General features: G+C 51.2%; 1 protein-coding gene across 23 annotated transcripts in view; it reads left to right on the forward strand.

Annotated features, from left to right (window-relative positions):
* The window catches only part of amph (amphiphysin), a 354,942-nt gene that overhangs the window by 244,234 nt on the left and 88,748 nt on the right, over nucleotides 1-21,960 (forward strand). The window lies entirely within an intron of this gene.

The following is a 21,960-nucleotide window of genomic DNA, read 5'->3' on the forward strand; positions in this document are numbered from 1 at the left end:
AGTTATCAGCTCGGCTCAATTGAACTCCCATCTTTGAGTTAGAGGGGGCAAGCCTGTATTCAGACCAGATTATTTCAGTGGTCTCCTGGCTGACTGCTGATCCTCCGCCCTCCAAAAACAGCTCATTCAAAATTCTCTTGGCCCCTGGTCCTTAAAAAAACCTTGATTTCGATTTCTTATCCTTCTGTTTAAATCACTCCCTGGCCTGCTGCCCCATTCCTATCTCGGTAATCTCCTTCATTCTTACAATCCTCTGAAAGAATACAATCCTGGCCTCTTGCCCTTCCACCATTTCCTTTGCTCCACTATTGGCAGGTTGGGATATTTATTACGGTTACGAGGACACAGATTTGTTTTCTTTTTTAAAAAATATTTTTATTCTCTTTTTTCACATTTTCTCCCAAATTTACACCCAACAATAACCAGTAATCAGTAACGAATGCAATGTCAATCCCCATATCAATAACAACAGTGCCATCCTCCCACCAAACCTCCAAACATTAGCCCGCATGTTCACATAAACAAATGACAAAAAAGAATCAGGAATCACCCATAGTTACCATTAATACATACAGTCCCCCTCTCCCCAACCCTCCCAACTGCCACCTAATGTTTGATGTAATCTCAAAAGTGCATAATGAATAACGCCCATGAATTGTAGAACCCCTCCATCTTTCCCCTGAGTTCAAATTTGACCTTCTCAAGAGTCAAGAATCCCAGCACGCCAGGCCACGCCAAGGCACAGGGTGCAGAGGTTGATCTCCATCCCAACAGATTGGACTTCGGGCGATCAACGAGGCGAAGGCTACAACATCTGCCTCCACACCCGTTTCCAACCCCGGCTGGTCCGACACCCAGAATATAGCCTCCTGAGGGCCCGGATCCTGTTTCACATGCACCACTTTAGAGATTACCCTAAAAACCCCCTTCCAGTAATCCTCTAGGTTTGGACAGGACCAAAACATATGAACGTGGTTTGCGGGTCCCCGCCCCCCGCAAAGCTCACACACATCTTCTACCCCCTTAAAAAGCCGGCTCATCCTCGCGCACGAGGTGGAGGCTTTCACCCTCCGGAGCACCTCACACCAGAAACCCTCTCCCAACGCTTCCTCCCACTTTGCCTTGATCCCATCCAGCGGTGCCTTCTTCTCTTCCAAAATAGCCCCGTAAACTGCTGATGCACTCTCAATTATGACGAGAAGAGAGTAGAGAGTAATCGAGATATGTAGCCTCCTGCAGCTGCTGCCGAAATGGCTGCAGCTCGGTGAGCACACATATTTATACTCCGCCTACTGGGTGGAACCAGCAGGCAGGGATCTACCCCCGGGCCTGTAGTACAGGAGCCTTACCGTTTTACATCTCATGTATGAGATATATACAACAGTGGTGACTACCACATTCACCCCCTGTTAAAAAAAAGAGTCCAGCGGGGGTGGTGGAAAAACTATTCACGTGCATTTTACGGTTAACATTTTGTGGGACGTTCACAAATTCAGCCGATTGGGTGCCTTGATCCTCCGTTGTGAGCGCCGCAGTCCCGGTGGCGATGCAGGCGTCGGCTCAGTCGCCGGTGACTCCGGGAGCATGTAGACCTCATCTTCATCCCCGGGTGGGACCAAGGGGAGGACGGATCATCCTGGAGTGGGGGCTGTGGTGAGGTGCGCTGGGGGGGGAGGAAGGGTGGCGCCGGGGCCATGGGGGAGGGGGAGGGGTGTTGCACGTTTTACTGTGGTTGTAAAACGCGTTTATTGGAGTGTATTAACACGCCTCCGTATTCGACGTGTGCTTAACACTACTAGGCTCTGTTCTATGTATTTATTCAGCTCTGGAGTCGCCAGGTGCCGTATAGACACCGTCACAAGTATTCCAAGGTCAAGTTCAAAGTAATAAAGACGATACACCGATTAGTAAGGTTCAAACGATCAATATTTATTATACAGTTATAATAAATACTCATGCACACACTAAGAGACTAAGCTATAACTAAACTTAAGTGATCAGAATACTTATCTAACAGGAACAGGCAAGGTCAGAGAACGAGGCCTTCGTCCTGGTCTTGTACTGCAGCCTTCAGCAAGCGTTCTGGTACTTGGGAGTCTAGTGGGCTTGGATCGCGTAGCGAGCGTTGAACTTACGGTTTCGGCGGCTGGTGCTCAACGGCTGGAGTCAGGATGCAAGATGTCAGTCAGAGCCGGAGCACAGGTTTAACAGACCGGGCTATGTGGGGAATTTACCTTTATACCCCTCTCTAATGTCCTTGCCCCCTTCTGGGCGGGCTCTACCTTTCGGTACCGATTGGAGCGTTTCCAAACGGTTACCTTCGAAATCCTCCAATGCGAGGGCCTTCCTCGGTGTTGGGGGATGGTTTCGATATTCGTTACTTTGGTGCCATCCTGTCTGCGCAACCAATTAAGTGTTACATTGAGATGGAAATGTTGCCATTGTTCGTGCCTGGATCTGGGCTGCCTCATCAGAATGCTAAGCGCTTTGCCATTAACACCTTTGGCTTGGAGATCTTGCACCTGGCCAGAAACTGGTTTGCTGCTTGCAAAATGCTAATTAGTTGAGAGCAGACTGTCTGCTCTCACTAAACAGGCTTTTCCTTCTGTCTTCCATTTTACTTTGGCTCAGTGTCCATTTTGCGTGGCCAGCTTGGCTACAGGGGAACTTGCTGGTGCCAGGTCCCTGAGGGAGACTGTATCTTGGCGCCCATCGGGGTACGCTACGTAGGCGTACTGCGGGTTTGCGTGAAGTAGCTGTACCCTCTCGACCAACGGGTCCGCCTTGTGGAGCCGCACGTGCTTGCGGAGGAGAACGGGCCAGCCACGTTGGGATCGAAACCCCAGAGGTCGACTTCCTGGGGAAGGCAAGGAGACGCTCATGGGGGGTTGCATTAGTCGCAGTGCAAAGTAGCGATCGGATGGAGTGAAGGGTGTCGGGGAGGACCTCCTGCCAGCAGGAGGCCGGGAGAGCTTTGGAATGTAGGGCCACCTGGACGGCCTTCCAGACCTTCCCATTCTCCCGCTCCACCTGCCCGTTTCCCCGGGGGTTGCAGCTGGTCGTCCTGCTCGAGGCAATGCCCTTGCTGAGCAGGTACTGACACAGCTCATCGCTCATTAATGAGGATCCCCAGTCGCTGTGGATTTAGGCGGGGAAACGGAACAGAGCGAAGATGGTGTTGAGGGCTTTGATGACTGTGGCAGACGTCATATCGGGGCATGGGAAGGCGAAGGGGAATCTGGAGTATTCGCCGACCACGTTAAGGAAGTACATGTGGAGGGGAGGGGCCCTTTGAAATCCACGCTGAGGCGTTCAAAGGGGCGGGAGGCCTTCACTTGGTGGGCTCGGTCTGACCGGTAGAAGTGCGGTTTACACTCCGTGCAGACCTGGCAGTCTCTGGCGATAGCCCTGACCTTCTCAATGAAGTAGGGCAGATTGCGGTCCTATATGAAGTGAAAGAACTGGGTGACCCCTGGGTGACAGAGAGCGTCGTGTAGGGTCCGGAATCGATCCACTGTACCGTCTGCTCCTGGTGGCGACGGGTTTGCAATCCGGGGTGAGGTTTGCAAACAGAGAAGGCGGGTCGACCTTAAAGGTCGTAAGACCGCATACAATAAGGTGTGGTAGGGGCCCCCGAATATCAGAGTTAGACTTTGGAGGTTGCACTGGAAGTCCAGGCCGAGTAGCAAGGCAGCGCAGAGGTTGGGGAGGACGTAGAGCCGGAAGTCGCTGAACTCTACGCCCTGGATGGTGAAGGTGGCGGTGCAGTACCCCCGGATCTCCACGGAGTGGGATCCGGAGGCCAGGGAGATTCGTCGTGTGATGGGGTGTACCGCGAGGGAGCAGCGCCTTACCATATCGTGGTGGATTAAGCTCTCTGTGCTCCCGGAGTCAAGAAGGCATGATGCCTTGTGCCCATCGAATTTTGCTGTCGTCGACGCGGTTGCGAGGTTGTGCGGCCGGCACTGGTCAATCGTGATGGAGGCGAGCTTTAGCTGGTGTTGGAAGGCCCCTGTCTGGTCAGCAACGGTTGCAGGCAAATAGCGGCCCGATGAGGTGCTTAACGAGCAGGGGTCCTGAGGCGGGGAAAATGGCGGCACGCACATGGCGGGTGGCTTTAACGATGGTGGCGCCCATGGGCCGCACGTGTTCTGAGGCGAGGAAGGTGGCGGTGACCACGGGCCGCACGTGGGTTGCAGGGGTGAAAATGGCGGCGCCCACGGGTCGAACGTGGGGGGTGCAGGAACAATGGGCCTGGTTACAGCGGCGATCGACCGGGCCTGGCACACCGCAGCGAAATGTCCTTTCGTCCCATGGGCAGCTCTGCCGGGGGTGCTTTGTCTGTCCACAGAAGTAGCACTTGGGTCCCCCGGGGTTGGCTGGCTGCCGTGCGGCGCAGGCTTGGGGTTGGCTGGGGGCGGTCGTTGGTGGGGTCCACAATGGAGTATTCGCTGGTGGGGTCCACGATGTGCAGGAGGGGGGCGCCATGCGGTCGGGGGCGTACGCCTGTACATTACGGAAGGTGACTGTTAGTGAGGTCGCCTGTTTCTTGGTCGCCGCGAGGCCGAGGGTAGCCCCTTCTAAAGGCGCTAGCGGATGTACACCGAACCTATGCCCGTAACGAAAGCGTCCCTGATTAGCAGTTCGGAATTTTCAACGGCCGAAACGGCCTGGCAATCGCAGTCCCTCGCCAGGGCGTGCAGGGCACGCCAGAACTCCGGAAAGACTCACTGGGGAGTTGATGCTGCGTGGACAGGAGGTGCCTGGCATCGAATTTGTTGGTCTGCTGGACGTAGTTCTCTTTCAGAAGCGTCATAGCCTCAGCGTAGGTGGGCGCATCCCGGATGAGGGAAAAGATATCGCATTCAGCCGTGTATACAGGATCTGGAGTTTCTGTGCCTCTGTGGGCTGTCACAGATCTGATGTAGCTTCAAAACAAGCTAGCCAGTGGGCGAAGGCCGACTTGGCGTTGTCTGCTTGAGGGTGCAGCTGCAGGCGATCTGGCTTGATGCGGAGATCCATCGTTGTAAAATCTATGTGTAATAAATTGATGCACTATCAATTACGACGAGACGAGAGAAGAGAGAAATCGAGGCTTTATTAAGCAGAGATGTTTTAGCCTCCTGCAGCTGCTGCTGAAATGGCTGCAGCTCGGTGAGCACACACATTTATACTCCACCCACTGGGCGGAGCCAGCAGGCAGTGATCTACCCCCATTCCTGTAGTACAGGAGCCTTACCGTATTACATCTCATGTATGTGATATGTACAACAGTGGTGACTACCACAACCGCCGACACTACCCCCTTCTCCAGACACCCTGTCGTCAGCACCTCCTCCAGCAATGTGGAATCTGGCTCTATCAGGTCGCTCTGTATCTCCTTTCTGGCGAAGTCTTGAACCTGCATGTATCAAAATATTTCCTCCGGCAGCATGGTAGCATAGTGGTTAGCACAATTGCTTCACAGCTCCAGGGTCCCAGGTTCGATTCCTGGCTTGGGTCACTATCTGTGTGGAGTCTGCACTTCCTCCCCGTGTCTGCCTGGGTTTCCTCCGGGAGCTCTGGTTTCCTCCAACAGTCCAAAGATGTGCAGGTTAGGTGGATTGGCCATGCTAAATTGCCCGTAGTGTCCTAAAAAGTAAGGTTGGGGGGGGGGGGTTGTTGGGTTACGGGTATAGGGTGGATACGTGGGTTTGAGTAGGGTGATCATTGCTCGGCACAATATCGAGGGCCGAAGGGCCTGTTCTGTGCTGTACTGTTCTATGTGTAGCCTCCTGCAGCTGCTGCCTAAATGGCTGCAGCTCGGTGAGCCCACACATTTATACTCCGCCTACTGGGTGGAGCCAGCAGGCAGGGTTCTACCCCCGGACCTGTAGTACAGGGGCCTTACTGTAATACCCTTGTATCAGTAGATACAATACAACAGTGGTGACTACCACATTCACCCCCTGTTAAAAAAAGAGTCCAGCGGGGGTGGTGGAAACTATTTACATGCAGGTTGTTTAAAATTTAAGAAAGGGGTTACAAATTTAGATGGGCGTCTTGATCCAGCGTTGCGAGTGGCGCAGTTGTGGTGGCGATTCAGGCGTCAGTTTGGTCGTCGGTGACTCCGGGAGCGTGTAGATCTCATCTTCATCCACGGGTGGGACCAAGGGGAGGGTGGATCATCCTGGAGCGGGGGCTGTGGTGGGGTGCACCGGGGGGAGGGAGGGTGGCGCCGGGGGTGTGGGGGGACCCAGCTGGTGCCAGGTCCCTGAGGGAGACTGTGTCTTGGCGGCCGTCGGGGTACGCTATGTAGGTGTACTGCGGGTTTGTGTGGAGTTGCTGTACCCTCTCAACAAACGGGTCTGCCTTGTGGAGGCGCACGTGCTTGCGGAGAAGAACGGTTCCAGGAGCTGCCATCCATGTTGGGAGCGAAACCCCTGAGGTGGACTTCCTGGGGAAGGCAAAGAGACGTTCATGGGGAGTTTCGTTAGTCGCAGTGCATAGGAGCGACCGAATGGAGTGAAGGGCGTCGGGGAGGACCTCCTGTGAGCGGGAGGCTGGGAGATTTCTGGACCGTAGGGCCAGCTGGACGGCCTTCCAGACTGTCCCATTCTCCCACACCACCTGCCCGTTTCCACGGGGGTTATAGCTGGTCGGCCTGCTCGAGGCAATGCCTCTGTTGAGCAGGTACTGGTGCAGCTCATCGCTCGTAAATGAGGATCCCCGGTTGCTGTGGACGTAGGCGGGGAAACCAAACAGAGCGAAGATGGTGTTGAAGGCTTTGATGATGGTGGCAGACGTCATGCCGAGGCATGGGACGGCGAAGAGGAATCTCGAATACTCGTTGATCACATTGAGAAAATACGTGTTGCGGTCAGTGTGGAGGGGAGGGGCCCTTTGAAGTCCACGCTGAGGCGTTCGATTGATCTGGCCGGCAGAAGTGTAGATTACACTACGCGCAGACCTGGCAGTCTCTGGTGACAGCCCTGACTTCCTCGATGGAGTAGCGCAGATTGTGGGCCTTTATGAAGTGATAAAGGTGGGTGACCCTGGGTGACAGAGATCATCATGTAGAGTGCGAATCGGTCCACTTGTGCTCTGGTACATGTATCTCGGGATAGGGCATCGGGGGGCGCCTTGAGCTTACCGGGGCGATACAAAATCTCGTAATTGTAGGTGGAGAGCTCAATCCTCCACCTCAAGATTTTATCATTTTTGATTTTACCCCGCTGTGTGTTAAACATGAAGGCAACCGACCATTGTACAGTGAGGGGAGTGAATCTCCTGCCGGCCAGGTAATTCCTCCAATGTCGCACAGCTTCTACGATGGCTTGGGCCTCCTTCTCGACGGAGGTGTGCTGAATTTCGAAGGCATGGACAGCGCGGGAAAAGAATGCCACAAGTCTGCCTGCCTGGTTGAGGGTGGCGGCCAGAGCAACGTCTGTTGCATCGCTCTCGACTTGGAAGGGGAGTGTCTCGTCGACCACGTGCATCGCGGCCTTGCTGATGTCGGCCTTAATACGGTCGAAGGCCTGGTGAGCCTCGGCCGTCATGGGGAAAGCGGTAGAGTGAATGAGTGGGCGGGCATTGTCCGCATCGTTAGGGACCCACTGGGCATTGTATGAGAAGAACCCCAGGCATCATTTGAGGGCCTTGGAGCAGTGAGGGAGGGGTAGTTCCATGAGGGGGCACATGTGATCGGGGTCGGGCCCTCGAACTCCATTTTTCACCACATAGCCAAGGATGGCTAAGCGGTTCGTGCTGAACACGCACTTCTCCTTGTTGTACGTAAGGTTGAGGAGTTTGACGGTGTGGAGGAATTTGGAAAGGCTAGCGTCGTGGCCCTGCTGGTCGTGGCCACATATGGTGACATTATCCAGGTACAGGAAGGTGGCCCGCAGTCCGTACCAGTCAACCATTAGGTCCATCTCCCGTTGGAAGATCGAGACCCCATTAGTGACAACGAAGGGAACCCTAAGGAAGTGGTAAAGGCGGCCGTCCACTTCAAACTCAGTGTACGGGCGGTCCACCTTGCGAATGGGGAGCTGGTGGTCGGCAGATTTCAGGTCCACTGTCAAGAGGACCTGGTACTGTGCAATCTGATTGACCATATCAGATATGTGTGGGAGGGGGTACGGGTCGAGCTGCATGTACCGATTGATGGTCTGACTGTAGTCAATAACCGTCCCGTGTTTCTCCCCAGTTTTCACAACTACCACTTGGGCTCTCCAGGGGCTGTTGCTGGCCTCGATGATGCCTTCCCGTAGTAGCCGCTGGACCTCAAAGCTGATGAAGGTCCTGTCCTGGGCACTGTACCGTCTTCTGGTGGCGACGGGTTTGCAATCCGGGGTGAGGTTTGCAAACAGAGAAGGCGGGTCGACCTTAAGGGTCGTGAGACCGCATACAGTAATGTGTGGTAGGGGCCCGCCGAATTTCAGGGTTAGGCTCTGAAGGCTGCACTGGAAATCCAGGCCGAGTAGCAAGGCAGCGCAGAGGTTGGGGAGGACGTAGAGCCAAAGCCGCTGAACTCTACTCCCTGGATGGTGAGGGTGGCGGTGCAGTACCTTCGGATCGCCACGGAGTGGGATCCGGAGGCAAGGGAGATTCTCTGGTTGGGGGGGTGTACCGCGAGGGAGCAGTGCCTCACCGTATCAGGGTGGATGAAGCCCTCGGTGCTCCCAGAGTCCAGAAGGCAGGAAACCTTGTCCCTGTCGACCTTTACTCTAGTCGACGCGGTCGCGATGTTGTGCGGTCGTGACTGGTCGATCGTGACGGAGGCCAGACGTGGCTGTTCGACGGCGGTTGGAGGCGATGAGTGGCTCGATGAGGTGTCCGACGAGCTGGGGTGCTGTGGTGGGGAAGATGGCGGCGCCCACGGGCCGCACGTGTCCTGAGGCAGGCAAGAAGGCGGCGCCCACGGGCCGCACATGTGAGGCGAGCAAGATGGCGGTGCCCATGGGTCGCACGCGGTCTGAGACTAGGAAGATGGCGGCGCCCGCAGGTCACACATGGGGGGTGCCGCGGCAACCGTGGTGAACGAGCGGGTCTGGCACACAGCAGCAAAATGTCCTTTTTTACCGCAGGCCTTGCAGAGCGCGCTCAGTGCTGGGCAGCGTTGTCGGGGGTGTTTTGACTGTCCGTGGAAGTAGCACTTGGGTCGCCCGGGGTGTTTGGCTGCCGTGCGGCGCAGGCCTGGGGTTGGCTCGGGGAGGTCACTGGCGGGGTCCACGATGTCCAGGATGGGTGGGCCGTGCGGTTGGGGGCATATGCCTGTATATTGCGTGAGGCGACTGTGAGCGAGAGCGCTAGTTTCCTAGTCGCCGTGAGGTTGAGGATAGCCCCTTCTAAGAGGCGCTGGCGGATATTGGCCAACCCTATGCCCGTAACGATGCGTCTCTCAGTAGCAGGTCAGAATGTTCAGCGGCCGAAATGGCCTGAAAATCGCAGTCTCTCACCAGGACATGCAGGGCACGCCAGAAATCTTCCACAGACTCACCGGGGAGTTGATGCCGCGTGGAGAGGAGGTGCCTGGCGTAGATTTTGTTGGTCTGCTGAGCGTAGTTCTCCTTCAGTAGCGCCACGGCCTCAGCGTATGTCGGCGCGTCCCGGATGAGGGGGAAGATGTCTGAGTTCAGCCACGTGTAAAGGATCTGGAGCTTCTGTGCCTCTGAGGGTGGTTCAGTCGCAGATCCAATGTATGCCTCGAAGCAGGCTAGCCAATATGCGAAGGCCGACTTGGCGTTGTCTGCTTGAGGGTGCAGCTGCAGGCAATCAGGCTTGATGTGGAGATCCATCGTTTTAAAATCTCTGCGTAATAAATTGATGCACTATCAATCACGATGAGATGAGAGTAGAGACTAATCGAGGCTGTATTACGCAGAGATGTGGAGCCTCCCGCAGCTGCTGCTGAAATGGCTGCAGCTCGGAGAGCCCACACACTTATACTCCGCCTACTGGGCGGAGCCAGTAGTACAGGGGCCTTACCGTACTACCCTCGTATGCAGTATGCACAATACAACAGAGGTGACTACCACACGCCCCTTCAGTCTCTCTTAAACATGTCTTTGGCAGGAAAATCAGCAGACATTGGAAAATAAACAGTAACCGCCTGTACCCGACCCGCCAGTGACAGAGGGAGACCACCCCATCTTGCCGGATGAGCTTTCACCTTCCTCACCAAACTAGAAATGTTGTACCTGCGGAGCTCCCCCACTCCCGGGCAACCTGCACCCCCAGGTGCGAGGACACAGATTTAAGGTATTCGGCCAAAGAACTAGAAGGGAGACGAGGAGATGTTTTATTTTTCTGCGGCAAGTTGTTTTGATCAGCAGCACATGCCTGAAAGAGTGGTGGGAGCAGTCACCATGGTAACTTTCAATAGGGAATTGAATATATACTTAAAAGGAAAAATTTGTAAGGCCACGGGGAGAGAGCAGGGGAGCCATACTGATAGAATAGCTCTTTGAAAGTGCTAATTAATGCTGACACCATGGGCCAAATGCCCCATGCTGTGCATTCTGATTCTCTGCTTCTCGATTGTTCCCTCAGACCAATCGGACTCAAAGAGCAATAGTTACTATAGAAACAGTTACATGGTTACCAAAGATCAACATAACTCATCCACACCTGGCATGCCTTTAATTGTCATTGCCCCAAAGCTTTCTCAATCAAACTCAGACTAACAGAGTGGCAGGATTAGCTGCAAATGGAACTCTCGCACGATCAATACCAGCAATGGAATTACTGCAGAAGAAATTTTTTTCATACTGGACAAAATAAAATTGCTTAAAATTTCCTCTTTCCAATACACCACTGAACACTTGCCAATCACTAATTATTGAGGTATTTCTCAATTATTTTGTGAGCATGGTTTCAGGAATGCAGTCAACTGCATCTAGCTTATGTCAAACCACCTCATTCCTCATTTGTTCATGTTGCGAGGATGATGGCTGACCCTTGGGCCATACAAGATAAACCAGTCAGTCAGTTCTCTTCTATGGACTCGCTTTTGATGCCCCACAACCCTGCTGTTGTTCTCCCGCTTCTGTCAGCTCCTGTTGGTACCTGTGCGTTTTCCTTCTTACATTTGGGCCATTCCATTTCCAGCCTCATCATCTCAGCCTTATCCTTCAAAATGATCCTTTCTCGGCTGGAACCCTTTCCCAAACCCTCATACCTGGGGCATTGGCGTTCTATCATACCCGTGTTCTGCCCATCGCGGCCCTCTTTAAAACAAAACTAAGGACTTACATTTAAACATCTTTCATGACCTTTGATGCCCCAAAGTGCTCTGCAGCTAGTTTTGGGTGCCTAGAAAATTCCAGCACCAAATTGCACATCGGCAGGCCTCACTGTTGTTTGACAGGTGAGCATTGGCAGGACACCAGTGAGAACTCCCTGTTGTTTTGAAATAGTGCAATGGCACCTTTAATATCCATCTGAGAGAGTGGACTTAATTTAATTGTCCATCACCCTTGGTAGTGCAGCACTCCCTCCGTACTAGACTCCAGTGACCATTCAGACCTCCGGAGTGGAACTTCAACTCACAAGCTTCTGACTCAGAAGCAATAATGTCGCTGCTGAGCCCAGAGCTAAGGACTTACAATGGGCTGCCCTGTCTCCGCATTTCTACCAATAGTTCAGTGTTGCCTACACTAAAAAGGCACGGCCACAGAATTTTCGTCCCAGTACCTTTCAATCATCTGCCTCAGTGTGAGAATGTAGTCTGTGCACCTGCGTCCTCTTCTGAGACCATGACCTTCTACCCAAGTACATTTTCCACCTTGATTTTGAATGCACTATTATCAGGAGGAGTTTATTATTTCCTTTCATTCCTTCTCCGAGCACCTTCCCAGTTGGGGATCGCTGCATAGGTAGCAGGAGTGGAATCCCTGGTCGATTTGTTCTTCTGCCTTCCCTACTCTGAAGTACTGAGGTTGGCTGTCACGCCTGCGCCACCATTTTAGCCGAGATCAGCACAGGGATTGAATCTGACACCTATGCTGGTCTGTATTATGGGTAGCACAAGTGGATAGCACTGTGGCTTCACAGCGCCAGGGTCCCAGGTTCGATTCCCCGCTGGGTCACCGTCTGTGCGGAGTCAGCATGTTCTCCCCATGTCTGCGTGGGTTTCCTCCGGGTGCTCCGGTTTCCTCCCACAGTCCAAAGACGTGCAGGTTAGGTGGACTGGCCATGATAAATTGCCCTTAGTGGTTAGGAGGGGTTGTTGGGTTATGGGGATCGGGTGGAGGTGAGGGCTTGGGTGGCTCGTTGCAGACTCGATGGGCCTAATGGCCTCCTTCTGCACTGTATGTTCTATGTGTATCGCAATGGCTATATGTTCAATGAACCTGCTGAGTAAACAGAGGAAATAACTTTTATTTTGTGCATCATCCTGGTGTCAGAATTAGGCAGCCGTCTTTCACAATGAGTCTACTGAATGGTTAGCATTGCTACTGGCAGGAGTTCAGGCTATTTGCTTTCTTATCAGTATCTCCGGAATGACTGTTCTGTAGCACTTGTTATTAGGTTCTGGAAACTAAATAAATCACTACGGAGATTCAAAACTTGCAAATGTCAATCACACCGCAGTTTGAAAACGGAATCACACAGTTTCTTGTACTTCAGAGGTGCTCTCACTCCAGTGCCATAGCTTCACTGGAGACCTGGCGATAACCCTGCCCATGTGTGTAAACATCTGGCAAAGTTATGACAGCACAACTGAAGGGGCTTCGATTAATTTCTTGTTCAAAGTTACACCAGTGTTTCCTGCCTGAAAATAAATTACATTTTTAAATAAGCACACCTGTTTAAAAGCAGTGTTAACTCACATCTGACAGTTCTAGAATTAACAATAGCTCCAACTGATGGTGATGAAATTGTTGTACGGTATCCGTACTACTCCACCGCTTACTAACAGAATGACAGGCTTGATATTTGCAGGACTGACGGCGAACGTTTCCGTCAGAGGTTTAATGACCATCTGACTCACTGTGTCATTGTTTACTGAGCATGATCTTTTCTTCTGATGGAGTCTGCTGTGTGTTTTGGTTGTGTAGATACACCAACGTGATGGCTCTCAGGTTCCTCCACACATAGCAGGCCCGATTTTCCCAACCTGTTGAGCCTAGCTCCAATCCCGTTATGCCGGGTGAATAGCGGGAAAGGCCATTCACGGCCATTCGTTTTGCCCTTCACCCGGCCCGCTCCCGATGACGAGTTCCGGATCTCACCCAAAAATGCTGAGATGCTCATTAAGCCTAATTTGCATTCATTTCAAGCTCATAGGCGCGATTGAAGTCGAATGCAGCGGCCTCCCAGGAGTCACCCGAACCCCAGTGAGAGGTCCTGTGGGCCTAACGTGAAGCTGGCAAAATGGCTATCGAGGAGAAGTGAGTAGCCCTCTCCTTTTCCCAGCATGCAGCTTGAGGGCATGGGAGCTACTGCCACAGGAGGACAGGCAGCAGCAAGGGTTCGACATGCCAGAAGGACCAGGGAGGCCCTCAGAGTCACTAGATTCACATGAGATGAGGTTTGTGTCCATCAGCTCTACCCCCCCCTCTCCCCCATCACACTGCCCCTTCCCCGATTACCCTGTTCCCCCCATGCCCAATCACCGTGTTCCTCTCCTTCGAGAGTCTGTGTAACCTTACTCCAGGGTGATGTGTTAGCACTGTCAGCAGGTCACTGTACAAGGCAGGAGTGATGACCATTCTCTGTGAGGAAAGCTGTGGTGCTCCTCAGATTTTGATTAAGTCTCCTGCCTTTCTGCTGACAGTGTGTTCACACCTATCCTCATGACAGAGTCTGTGTTGAGGGACTTTGATCTTTGACACTGTGCCGAGGGGGGGCAGGGGGAACTGGAAGTCGGGATGCAGGCAGGCCCGCTGTGAAGGTTACAGTGACGGAAGCTTCACATGTTTCAGGTGTGAAATGTTTTACTGGTGAACATTTTAATGTGACAGTTTTCCATTCCCCCTGGCTACGGATAGTGACCACACCAGTGCCCGCTCAGTGTCTCTCACTCTTGACCATCCGGGGCCTGGTGCTACATCTAGGTGTGTCCCCAGGATGCACATCAGTGGTGGAGGCAGCCCGCTGCTTTCCATGCCCTGTGGCCTTTGATGCTCTTGACAGATGTCCTCTGGAGGGTCTGGAGCAGGAGGGCCCCGGTCGACTTAACACTGTCACCCTGTTCTGCCTGCTGCCCTTGCGTTGTGTCGGTGTCAGGAGGGGGGATTCAGAAGGCCTGGAGACTACCTTAGACACCTTGGTGTTGGGCTCCAGCGCTTCCTCCTCCCTTAGGATGCCCACGGGGCTGTGGGTGATTCCATAGAATGGAGGGGCAGCTTGACTGAGGTCCAGAAGCTTCTGTGTCATCTGCGGCTACCAGTCCTGGAGGCTCCCCATTGGCTGCACCATGGTGTTGACGCCCTCAGCAATGATCCTTAGTGACTGGGCCATGCTGTGGAGCAATGTCCTGCTGTGTGGTGGGTGGCAGTGACTTTGGATGGCCTGGCCTCATCAGCTGGGGAGCCTGGAAGACAAAGATCCTATGTTCAGTGAAAGGGAAGGATAATTGTTTGAGACGTTAGAAACTCACTTGAGATAGGTCATCTAGATGAAGGAGCAGTGGACCCTCACTTCCACTGGCCGAGGCCAACCTCTTTGTCAGTCACTGCTCTCTCGGGCAACCCTGCAATCTCCAGCGCCCTTGCCTCACAGGGAGTGAGGACTTGGATGGAGGGTTTGAGGTCAGCCAGTGGATTGGTGCGGTTGCAGGGTGGGGGGAGGGTGTGTAGTTAGGGAATTTAAGGATGTAGGCGGGACTGTTGCCAGCACAGAGGTGTTACCTTACCCTTGCAGCTCGCAGGAGGTCTTTCATCACCTTCCTACATTGGATGGTGGTGTGGTTTTCCTGGTCATAAGAACTGGCTAATTGCTAATGTTGTCCCTTTGTTTAAGAAGGGTAGCAGGGATAATCCAGGGAATTATAGACCTGTGAACTTGACGTCAGTGGTAGGCAAACTGTTGGAGAAGATACTGAGGGATAGGATCTATTCACATCTGGAAGAAAATAGACTTATCAGTGATAGGCAGCATGGTTTTGTGCAGGGAAGTTCATGTCTTACAAACCTAATAGAATTCTTTGAGGAAGTGACAATGTTAATTAATGAGCGAAGGGCTGTAGATATACATGGACTTCAGTAAGGCGTTTGATAAAATTTCCCATGGAAGGTTGATAAGAACATAAGAACATAAGAACTAGGAGCAGGGGTAGGCCATCTGGCCCCTCGAGCCTGCTCCGCCATTCAATGAGATCATGGCTGATCTTTTGTGGACTCAGCTCCACTTTCCGGCCCGAACACCATAACCCTTAATCCCTTTATTCTTCAAAATACGATCTATCTTTACCTTAAAAACATTTAATGAAGGAGCCTCAACTGCTTCACTGGACAATGAATTCCATAGATTCACAACCCTTTGGGTGAAGAAGTTCCTCCTAAACTCAGTCCTAAATCTACTTCCCCTTATTTTGAGGCTATGTACCCTAGTTCTGCTTTCACCCGCCAGTGGAAACAACCTGCCCGCATCTATCCTATCTATTCCCTTCATAATTTTAAATGTTTCTATAAGATCCCCCCTCATCCTTCTAAATTCCAAAGAGTACAGTCCCAGTCTACTCAACCTCTCCTCGTAATCCAACCCCTTCAGCTCTAGGATTAACCTAGTGAATCTCCCCTGCACACCCTCCAGTGCCAGTATGTCCTTTCTCAAGTAAGGAGACCAAAACTGAACACAATACTCCAGGTGTGGCCTCACTAGCACCGTATACAATTGCAGCATAACCTCCCTAGTCTTAAACTCCATCCCTCTAGCAATGAAGGACAAAATTTCATTTGCCTTCTTAATCACCTGTTGCACTTGTAAACCAACTTTCTGTGACTCATGCACTAGCACACCCAGATCTCTCTGCACAGCAGCATGCTTTAATATTTTATTGTTTAAATAATAATCCCGTTTGCTGTTATTCCTACCAAAATGGATAACCTCACATTTGTCAACATTGTATTCCATCTGCCAGACCCTAGCCCATTCACTTAACCTATCCAAATCCCTCTGCAGACTTCCAGTATCCTCTGCACTTTTCGCTTTACCACTCATCTTAGTGTCATCTGCAAAGTTGGACACATTGCCCTTGGTCCCCAACTCCAAATCATCTATGTAAATTGTGAACAATTGTGGGCCCAACACGGATCCCTGAGGGACACCACTAGCTACTGATTGCCAACCAGAGAAACACCCATTAATCCCCACTCTTTGCTTCCTATTAATTAACCAATCCTCTATCTATGCTACTACTTTACCCTTAATGCCATGCATCTTTATCTTATGCAGCAACCTTTTGTGTGGCACCTTGTCAAAGGCTTTCTGGAAATCCAGATATACCACATCCATTGGCTCCCCGTTATCTACTGCACTGGTAATGTCCTCAAAACATTCCACTAAATTAGTTAGGCACGACCTGCCCTTTATGAACCCATGCTGCGTCTGCCCAATGGGACAATTTCTATCCAGATGCCTCGCTATTTCTTCCTTGATGATAGATTCCAGCATCTTCCCTACTACCGAAGTTAAGCTCTCTGGCCTATAATTTCCTGCTCTCTGCCTACCTCCTTTTTTAAACAGTGGTGTCACGTTTGCTAATTTCCAATCTACCGGGACCACCCCAGAGTCTAGTGAATTTTGGTAAATCATCACTAGTGAATCTGCAATTTCCCTAGCCATCTCTTTTAGCACTCTGGGATGCATTCCATCAGGGCCAGGAGACTTGTCTACCTTTAGCCCCATTAGCTTGCCCATCACTACCTCCTTAGTGATAACAATCCTCTCAAGGTCCTCACCTGTCATAGCCTCATTTCTATCAGTCACTGGCATGTTATTTGTGTCTTCCACTGTGAAGACCGACCCAAAAAACCTGTTCAGTTCCTCAGCCATTACATCTCCCATTATTAAAACTACCGTCTTATTCTCTAAAGGACCAATATTTACCTTAGCCACTCTTTTTTGTTTTATATATTTGTAAAAACTTTTACTGTCTGTTTTTATATTCTGAGCAAGTTTACTTCTATCTTACTCTTCTTTATAGCTTTTTTAGGAGCTTTCTGTTGCCCCCTAAAGATTTCCCAGTCCTCTAGTCTCCCACCAATCTTTGCCACTTTGTATGCTTTTTCCTTCAATTTGATACTCTCCCTTATTTCCTTAGATATCCACGGTCGATTTTCCCTCTTTCTACCGTCCTTCCTTTTTGTTGGTATAAACCTTTGCTGAGCACTGTGAAAAATCGCTTGGAAGGTTCTCCACTGCTCCTCAACTGTTCCACCATAAAGTCTTTGCTCCCAGTCTACCTTAGCTAGTTCTTCTCTCATCCCATTGTAATCTCCTTTGTTTAAACACAAAACACTAGTATTTGATTTTACCTTCTCACCCTCCATCTGTATTTTAAATTCCACTACATTGTGATCGCTCCTTCCGAGAGGATCCCTAACTATGAGATCATGAATCAACCCTGTCTCATTACACAGGACAAGATCCAGGACCGCTTGTTCCCTCATAGGTTCCATTACATACTGTTCAAGAAACTATCGCGGATACATTCTATAAACTCCTCCTCAAGGTTGCCTTGACCGACCTGGTTAAACCAATCAACATGTAGATTAAAATCCCCCATGATAACTGCTGTACCATTTCTACATGCATCAGTTATTTCTTTGTTTATTGCCTGCCCCACCATAACGTTACTATTTGGTGGCCGATAGACTACTCTTATCAGTGACTTTTTCGCCTTACTATTCCTGATTTCCACCCAAATGGATTCAACCTTATCCTCCATAGCACCGATGTCATCCCTTACTATTGCCCGGATGTCATCCTTAAATAACAGAGCTACAACACCTCCCTTACCATCCACTCTGTCCTTCCGAATAGTTTGATACCCTCGGATATTTAACTCCCAGTCGTGACCATCCTTTAACCATGTTTCAGTAATGGCCACTAAATCATAGTCATTCACGATGGTTTGCGCCATCAACTCATTTACTTTATTCCAAATACTACGAGCATTCAGGTAAAGTACCCTTATGTTGTTTTTTTTTACCTCTGTTTTGAATCTTAACATCTCCAGTTTTATTCCTTTTAGTATTACTGGGCTTATTCACTGAGCTCCCCTCAGTCACTGTACCTTGTACTGTCGCCCTTTTTGATTTTTGACTATGTCTTCTCTGCCTTGCACTTTCCCCCTTACTTCCTTTTGCTTCTGTCCCTGTTTTACTACCTTCCAACTTCCTGCATCAGTTCCCATCCCTCTGCCACATTAGTTTAAACCCTCCCCAACAGCTCTAGCAAAAACCCCCCCTAGGACATCGGTTCCAGTCCTGCCCAGGTGCAGACCGTCCGGTTTGTACTGGTCCCACCTCCCCCAGAACCGGTCCCAATGCCCCAGGAATTTGAATCCCTCCCTCTTGCACTATCTCTCGACCCACGCATTCATCCTATCTATCCTGATATTCCTACTCTGACTAGCTCGTGGCACTGGTAGCAATCCTGAGATTATTACCTTTGAGGTCCTACTTTTTAGTTTAACTCCTAACTCCCTGAATTCAGCTTGTAGGACCTCATCCCATTTTTTACCTATACCATTGGTGCCTATGTGCACCACGACAGCTGGCTGTTCACCCTCCCCCTACCCCCTCCAAGAATGTCCTGCAGCCGCTCCGAGACATCCTTGACCCTGGCACCAGGGAGGCAACATACCATCCTGGAGTCTCGATTGCGTCCACAGAACCGCCTGTCTATTCCCCTTACGATCGAGTCCCCTATCACTATAGCCGTGCCATTTTTCTTCCTGCCCTGCTGCGCAGCAGAGCCAGCCACGGTGCCATGAACCTTGCTGCTGCCTTCCCCTGTTGAGCCACCTCCCCCAACAATATCCAAAGCGGTATATCTGTTTTGCAGGGAAATGACCGCAGGGGACACCTGCACTGCCTTCCTCCTCTGGCTCTGTCTCTTGGTCACCTATTTGCTATCTCCCTCAGTAACTTTCACCTGCGGTGTGACCAACTCGCTAAACGTGATATCCACAACCTCCTCAGCATCGCGGATGCTCCAAAGTGAGTCCATCCGCAGCTCCAGAGCTGTCAAGTGGTCTAACAGGAGCTGCAACTGAACACACCTCCTGCACATGAAAGAGCCAGGGACAGTGGACGTGTCCCTGAGCTCCCACATCGCACACGAAGAGCATGACACGGGTCTGGGATCTCCTGCCATGTCTTAAACCTTAGGTAAACTTATACAACTACAATTTCAAAATAAAAATAAATAAAGTAGACAATGAAAAGAAAAACTACCTACCAGTCACTTACCAGGGTTAAAAAGCACCTCCTCCCCACCCAGCTTCGAATTCCCAAACTCACTCTGGCTGTGTCTTCTTTGGCTCACTGGGAGAACTCGCCCAGGGTTTCAGATGCTCTCTGGTTCTGTCCCTGCAGATTAAAAGTTACAGGCCAGAAGAAAGAGAGAGAACAAAACAGTAGAGAAAAAGCACCTTCTCCCACTCTGCACCTGATTACCTCACTGCACCAAATTACCAAGTTCCAACTTCCCACTCTGGATGTTACCTCACTGCACCAAATTACCAAGTTGCAATTCCCACTCAGGGTGTGCCTCACTCCGGCTGTGTCTCCTTGACTTGCGCAAGCTTACTGAGTGGGCTTTCTGTCTGTCTTTTATACAGACCTCAGCTAACCGATGACTCAAAACTTCCTAAACTTCAAAGAGAAGAATACAATGTGCACCTTTGTGCCCCTAAACAGGCCTCAGGTGACTGACAGATAACTGCCTCTCAGCAATTAGGGTGGGGGCAGCTTCAGTCAATCAGACACTAGTCATGCTGCCTACGCTTACTGCAACTCGGGGCAGCAGGGTAGCATGGTGGTTAGCATAAATGCTTCACAGCTCCAGGGTCCCAGGTTTGATTCCCGGCTGGGTCACTGTCTGTGTGGAGTCTGCACGTCCTCCCCCTGTGTGCGTGGGTTTCCTCCGGGTGCTCCGGTTTCCTCCCACAGTCCAAAGATGTGCGGGTTAGGTGGATTGGCCATGCTAAATTGCCCGTAGTGTCCTAATAAAAGTAAGGTTAAGGGGGGGTTTTTGGGTTACGGGTATAGGGTGGATACATGGGTTGGAGTAGGGTGATCATGGCTCGGCACAACATTGAGGGCCGAAGGGCCTGTTCTGTGCTGTACTGTTCTATGTTCTAACTGCCACTGCCTCCTCCCAGGTGGCGTTTGTCACCGTGCTGCTGTTTCTCCAACCATCTTGAGAGTATAGGGTGCCCATCTCTTGGAGGTACAGGGTGGCCCATCTCTTGGGGGTACAGGGTGGCCCATCTCTTGGGAGTACAGGTTGCCTGTCTCTTGGGAGTACAGGATGCCTGTCTCTTGGAGGTACAGGGTGGCCCATCTATTGGGAGTACAGGGTGCCTGTCTCTTGGGAGTACAGGATGCCTGTCTCTTGGGGGTACAGGGTGCCCTGTCTCTTGGAGGTACAGGGTGCCCTGTCTCTTGGAGGTACAGGGTGCCCTGTCTCTTGGAGGTACAGGGTGTCCCATCTCTTGGGGGTACAGGGTGCCCTGTCTCTTGGGAGTACAGGGTGCCTGTCTCTTGGAGGTACAGGGTGGTCCATCTCTTGGGGGTACAGGGTGCCCTGTCTCTTGGGCACACAGAGTGCCACAGTGTCGAGAAGCCCAGCCAGGTCGGAAACCCAAAGCAAGGAGCAGGCCTCTGTTTAGCGGTGAGCATCTGAGGCACAAATAGGCGAATCAGGCGGCTGCGGCCTCGGACATGGTGAGTTTCACGTGGGGGGGCTTGTTTTATTTGCACTAAGTTTGGGTGAACATGCGTTTTGATCTCGCCATTACAGCCAATGCAAAACACCCCGCCAAACCCGCCCAAAATAATACTCAGTCATTATTCGGGTACATCGCACCCGGCAATTCTGTTTCCTTCAGATATTCTGTTACTCATCTTTCCAACTTCAGCTTCACCATTAAGAATCTGACATCCACTTACTGCCGCACTTGTGTACTTGGCAATCCTTTTTCCTGTTGGATGAATTCTGGCAAAATCTCCAGCACTAAATATTATCCAGCTCTTAAGTTTCTTATTATAGAATAGGGCCTGGTTTCTAATCTGAGGTACATGACTTATTAGCTTTGTGATCAGTAGAACCACATCCCAAGTTACAACTGTTCACTCAGAGACCTACAACCAGTAATTATAACGCAGTAGAAAGTTGGGGTAACCCCCATGGGGTCGACCCGATTTATCTCCCCATGGGGCTTATGGAATTCAAGCTCCCCCACTGAGGGACAGAGGCCCAACAACGGGGGGGGGGGGGGCTCCTTAATATCCACAGATAAAGGCCGGCATGGAAAGGAACCGCCATCTTCGGATAGCCGGGGGCTGGAACTAGTTGTTCTCCCCGCCGCTTTGTGGCTTTCGTTTACTCTGGAAAAAAAGTAATCTGTTTTTAACCTTTTCGGAACTCTTCATGATTACAATAAAAGTCATGAAAGCAAGTTTATCAATGACACGAAGATTGCTAGGCATTGTAATTAGTGTTAACGGGTCATAAAATCACTCAGCTGCATTGATATATTAAATGGGTGGGCAAAACTGTGGCGGATGGATTTTAATGCAGGTAATTGTGAGATAAGCCAAACAAAGGAATAGATGTGAGCATTACCTGTCTGGTTAGTAATTAGCACTGCTGCCTCACATCGCCAGGGTCCCAGGTTCAATTCCAACCTTGGGTGACTGTGTGGAGTTTGCACTTTCTCTCCAAGTCTACGTGGGTTTCCTCCGGGTGCTCCAGTTTCCTCTCTCAGTCCAAAGATGTGCAGGTTAGGTGGATTGGCCA

The sequence above is a fragment of the Scyliorhinus canicula genome, chromosome 10 (assembly GCF_902713615.1).
Source record: "Scyliorhinus canicula chromosome 10, sScyCan1.1, whole genome shotgun sequence".
NCBI classification, from domain to species: Eukaryota; Metazoa; Chordata; class Chondrichthyes; order Carcharhiniformes; family Scyliorhinidae; genus Scyliorhinus; species Scyliorhinus canicula.